The sequence below is a fragment of the Nematolebias whitei genome, chromosome 17 (genome assembly GCF_014905685.2).
Source record: "Nematolebias whitei isolate Nwh7 chromosome 17, NemWhi1, whole genome shotgun sequence".
NCBI classification, from domain to species: domain Eukaryota; kingdom Metazoa; phylum Chordata; class Actinopteri; order Cyprinodontiformes; family Rivulidae; genus Nematolebias; species Nematolebias whitei.
The window spans coordinates 35762518-35768850 of NC_056514.1; positions in this window are offsets into that span (position 1 = coordinate 35762518).

Below are 6333 nucleotides of genomic sequence, written 5' to 3' on the forward strand. Positions count from 1 at the left end.
TTGTCACATTTGACAAATCAGAGCGTCGACTTTTCCTGTTGTGGGACATAAAACGAGGAATATGTGCCTCTCTGCGTTTGGTTGCTGCCACGTCTTGGAGCAAAGAATGTTGCAAGAAACTTTAAAGATTTTTTGCAGAAAATTGCCAAATATATGGATTAACTGGATTGGAGCATGACCTATTTAAGGTTTCGTAGACACTACGTATATTTAATTTACGTTGTATGAGAAATTGAAAAAGGAAAACATCTGGTCATTAAGCTGCAGACCAAGTTAAAAGAATTGTTTAAACATCAAACATTAACTGATTTAATGTACTTGAAGGAAAACTGGTCAAGTTTAAATATGCATTTTGATTCGTCTTCATATTTTAAGATGTCTTGCGTGAAAACACTGAGACTTTGAGTCTTCTGTGATTTCTGAATGGACTGAGGCGGCGTGCATGGAGCAGTAACGTGATGTGGTGCGACCACGTGCTCGCTGGATTTAAAAGCATACAGGAGAAGACTGACATCGTTTTGAACATCTAATTCAAATGTTTGGTTAAACACGAAGGTCGGTAAGCTGAGTTTATCGTGCTTGGATGAGTTTATGCAGCAGAGTTCCACTTTACGACTCTTTTGGGTCGGCCGTGCTCGATTAATTTTTAGAAACCAACATCCATGTGCGACGGGGGCGGCTCACTGTGAGTTAAGAGGCAGCTTGAAGAAGATTTGCTGAGCTGTTGTGGAAGCGCCCATGATTTCTTACCTGCTGGTTTTTGTTATTCGTCTCTGTGTAGACCTGTCACGATAAACAATTAATCGCATGATAAATTAAAATTATCAACCTTATTTTCATTTATCGGCTTTATCGTTTCTTCGTGTCTCTCTTTCTACTGAAGACACAAAAGTCTCGACTCCGGTGCTCTTCACTGACCCTCACTTTCGCGTTTTTGGATCGTTAAAAGCAGCTAAGCTAACAGGCCGACCTCGGGGAAAAATGTCTTGTTGAAGCTCCAAAATTGAAACTCGTCATGCGATTAATTGATTTATTGTTTATCGTGACAGACTATAACAAAAACCAGCAATTACTAATGTCAAATTTCAAACAATATCATCGTTTATCGCAATTATTTCTGAGACAATCGTCCGGCAAAATCTGTTATCGTGACAGTCCTATCTGTCAGTGTACGCCAAAACAATGTTAAAGATGTTTGTGTGCTTGACAGCAGGGGGTTGGTAAGTGGTAAAAAAAACGGATCAGGACAGAGAAAAACAACTGACTTGAAGTTCATCTGTAAAAAAAAAAAGAAAAAAAAAAGCTCATGTTCTTTTCCAGTGGCTGTAGCTTTACGCCAACTACGTGTATTCCTCTTCCAAATTCTGGTTTTCCTGTATATTAATATATTCACCTCCCTAACTGTCCTGTCTCTGAAATAACTGCTATATTTTTCAATAAAAACAAACCTGGTAGTCTTTGACTCGAGCGGTCTTTTGTTTAATTGTCCACGTTCGTTTGAGTTTATTTACAATCTTCTCTTAAAAATGGGCGGAACGTTGATTGAAATCCGACCTTGAAGTGGACTCGGAAATATCAGCGGCTGGAGCGCAGAGGCGTTTTGGTCAAACCTTAAACTGGATTTGCTCCAAATGTTAATGAATTTTAGACTTTTACTATAATCTGTCCAGGGGATATTTTGCTAACACAATCAGTGTTGACACCAACAGCTGATGTCACAGATTTGAACAGCGGCATGGTGTGCCACTGTCAAAATGTGTTGATTAATTTTAGCTCGGATCCATTTTAATGTTTCTTCATGTCATTTGGTTGTGGCGGCCATCTTGAATTGAGGTAAACATGATCATCTTTTCAGTTTTGGTGGCGGACATTAAACAACATGAACTCTACGCCAGGACTATCCACTAAATCGCCCAGGGGGCCACAGTCACTGAAGAGCTCAGGCAGTTTGATTTATGGTTTCAAATCTAGTTTTATTTAAATATGAACCCATTGGTGGGCCGAACTGAGCTCACCTGTGGGCCTGATTTGGCCCCCGGGCCGCCAGTTGAATAACCCTGCTCTACACAGAGACCTGGCAAGGACATGAAAACAACTTAAATGTATTTTATAACGACGGCTGAATTAACTTGTTTTTAATCGAGCATTAATTTATCCAGCTGGTAATTTAGCTATGTAACTATTTACACTATAAATAATTTAATCCAGCCTAATCTTCAATATTTAAAGACTTTTTTTCTACCATGTAATAAAAGAGTCATGAGTGCTCATATAAACTTTGTTGTGATTTCTGGCTTAAAAGCCTTGAATCCTTAAAAAAAAAAAAAAAAAAGTTAAATAAACCGGTTTAGTTAAATTGATCTCCGAAGAGTTTATTCTACTTTGCATCTAATGAGCCAAAATCCACTCCAGCGGGGAAAAATCCACAACTATTCTCGTTTATAAAGGATTGCAGAGAGTTGGTGCATATCTCCAGTCCACAGCACGCACACAGTTTAATCTAACATGTCATCTCCACACAGGAAGTACCTGTCGAGGAGTCAAACCCAAGAAACCAACGTTTTTAGACCATTTTGACACCGGTGCTTGTGCATTTCCACTTAATGCAACTCTTTTTTTTTTTTTTTTTTGTTTCTTAAAATGCATGTTCTTGTTTTTACACACAGCTCTGTGGAATTTTTGTAAATTATCTTGCTGCTCTGTAATGTGTTGCCCTAATTCTCATTTAATTATTGTTCCAAAAACATAAAGTCAGTGCTGTTGTACAGTTTGGAGAGGAAAAACAAAACTCCTTGTGCAGATGCTCGTTATTATACGTGGCACGATCGCCCTCTAGTGGAAGTAATGTGTAAAAACATGGTTGTGATTTCTTTAAACTCAGTTGGACGTTTTAAATTTCTTGCCACTGACAATAAATCTATTAAATTCAACTCCGTTCGTTAATATAATGTTAACTCACAACAACAAAAGTCACGTCAGGGCATTAAAAAAAATTCATTTACATTATAAAATGCCAGCCAGAAAAGTTATTAACAAGAAGAATAAACAAAATGGATTCAGTTTCATCATTTTTGAGGCCGACATTTTGACCTTTAAAAAGTTATTTCAAACTGGTGAACCAGCTGGAAGTACAATAATAATAAAACTAACTTATTCACTGTTTACCTCCTGTGAATGTGATTAGTTTTACAATTTAAACTACTGATCAAACCTAATGGGTCTAAAGTCAGAAGATCAGTGCCGTTTGCATTAGACTGGACTTACACGATGTTCTGAAGAAGGGCGCTCTGCAGAGCTCCAAATGGTCCCACAGAAAGGCCTGCAACAAACAGACACATCGTTATCACACCTCGTTCCACAGTTTGATTGTTCCGAGGATACTTGGACCTCAAGGATGGAAAAACGGCCACGATGCACGAAGAACATTTTAATTTAGAAGCCGGTCAGTTAGAGAAAACAGTCCTGGAGGCGTTTGCACGAGTCGTTCAGAGGATTTCTAAACTGTGAGAAATCCGCTTCGTTTCAGAACAGAAACTCAGTGAAGCGACGGAGTGGAAGGTTCTGTTCCTGCCAGCAAGAAGAGCAGAACTCAACGGTTCAAACGCCCGTCTGCAGTAATTTAACACAGTTCTCCAATAACTAGACATTAGAGGCTCCCACAACTACGATGCAACACTGACGATTATCTCAGAAACTACTGTGACTTTTATAAAAACAAAATATACACACGTCTGTTCATACATCCATACACACAGGGCACGATAACTTTGTAACAGTGAGGAAAAGTTTAAATAAAATTATAAATGAAAGCTGTAATCAGAATTTTTTTTTTAAATTAATTTTACATGCAGTTTTTATTATCTACCAGCAGATGGCGATGTTCAACTTGGCATTTCCCTCCACATTTTTATGGTTTTGATACATTTTTATACAAAATGAATGCAGATTAAAACAGTTAACACAATCGCTTTAAAATGTATAGAAACCTGTTGTGCTTGAAGTGATGACTGTATAGCATCATTTGCTTCAACTAACCCACTTAATGTAAATTACTAAACTCACACAGGTGAGCCTGTTAGCATTCATTCACACTAGTTCTCACCTGGTTCTGATTTTGTTTGGCACAAATCATTTTGTCCTAAATATTGCAACGCTTTATAAAGTTCTGACTCAATACTACAAATTTTAACAACATACTGTACAGCGCTGCTAAATTTTATATGGTCACTCAACAGCCTTGGTCCAGTTCTGGTCAGCTCTGCAGCCGTTGAGCACCAGGTGATTTTAGAGAGAGACGGACCTTTGGAGAGCCTGCACAAAACCACACAATGGTCCAGATCGAGTCCAGAGAAATCCGAATGAAAACGGTCCGGGTGAGCTCTGGAGAAGACACCGGACCTCCAAGCAACACCTCCCCGCTCGAGAGGATTCATGGGCCAGCAAGCAGCAGTCAGATTGACCAATGAGGCTGGAAGTAGTTCTGGTCCAATTCCCGGTTGGTTCCGTACGGCTCTCTGCATCCAGTGAGCATCAAAGTCACTACGAATAAGGACCAAACTTTTTAGTCTGGTTCGAATCAGAACTATCCCTCCATTTCAGCAGAAAGCAGCGGCCAGAAGCACTGTTGGCTTCTGGGTAGTGCAGTTCTTTTGACTGGTGTTACATGAAAGAAAACTACAAAATGGCACGCCCGTCCGAAGCATTCTTTTGTCATTACTGTATTTTCCGCCGTACATGTCGCACCGTCTTATTAAGTCGCATCAGTCCAAATACGTCTAATAAAGTGGAAAAATCCATAAATACGTCACTTCGCCGTATTCGTCGCATCTATTATGCGTCATCGCTGACGACACGGAAATGTGGGCGAGTGTTGTGCAATAAATAATAAAAATAAATGTTGTGCAATAAACAGATTGGCTACTAAATGGTGGCTGCGGGAGCGTGCACGGGAAGACTAACAAGAATTTTACATGATTAACACTTAAAAAAAATGTTTCTTCAACATTATAGTAAAGATGTGTCTCAGTTTGACTTTTACTTTTACTTAAAATTGACAATCGTTGAAAAACTGCAAAGTAAAGTGGAACTACAGTAAATCATTCTTCTGTGTGCTGCAAACTCTGCAAAACAAATGTTTTCCAACCCTCCTTTGATTGTGACGGGACGCCACAGTTCAGATAGTTTATTTTATAAAAAAAATCAACTCATAAGTAAAAGTTTCTTTGATCTTAAATCTGGCTCGTGCAGGTTGTTATTGGGAAGCGTTTGGATTACAGCCTGTGCGTTTCAGTCCTGTAATGCACGGCCGCCTAAACGCAGCTAAAGATCCTCCTCAGGCCTCTGCCACTAATCTACTCTTTGTTTAGACTCTGCAGGTGTGTGTTCCTTGTAATCTACTGTAATCTGCTCACAAACAGAGAGCAGGGAGTTGTCCACGCTGATTCAACGGTACAGACGCAGCAGTGAAGAACAAAACCACGTTGGACGGCTCCCGAGGTGTCGCCTGCGTGCGTCCGTCTCTGCTGGGTCTTTGTTGTGATTCTGTTCTCATCCTTATTCTTCTGTACGCTGACAAAAAACACATCGTGAAGCATCGCAGCCATGCAGCCGACCGCACGACCCTCAGACGCTTAAATATTTAGTTTGAGCCGAGACCGTGTGAGGGAGCCATTAACCTTCAGATGAGCGTGTGGTTCAAACAAACGTGGACTGAGCTCATGGAATAACCGTCAAACTCCTCATCTTCTTCAGGACACAGAAGTTGGCTACATAGATTTAAAAAAGTTCAGCCTCCAGTAAATCATTTCTGATTAGTTTGAGCTCTACAAATTCTAAATGATGTTTTTGTTTTAGTTTTAGTCCACCTCACAGCTGAGTAAATCCCATTTAGGAGTGTGGGGGAACAGCCGCACATTAAGAGCTTTTACTGGAGCTCTTTGGAATAACAGAAGTTGGGACATGGCCCCCTTGAGCAGGTTTGATTGCCTGGATGGAGACTTTTTGAGCCTCTAGTTGTTTTAGGCAAACTTTAACTCTGGGAACCCTCAAACCAGAATGAAACCAGGCGGGGGGGGGGGGGGGGGGATATTTGAAACTGGGCTGAACGTTTGTCCCAGTGAGCTCCCTGAACATCTCACAGCTTTAATAACTGGACCGAGTTGATGGGAAAGGTTTCAATAAACCTTTAGATTAAAAATAGTTTCACTTCATTTAACTCTGTTAATACGTGTTTACAAAGATTATAAGATTTGAGGAAATTTGCTAAAGTTTTAGGGCAGCACGGTGGCACAACTGGTAGAGCTGCTGCCCCTCAGCAAGCAGGTCCCCGGTTCA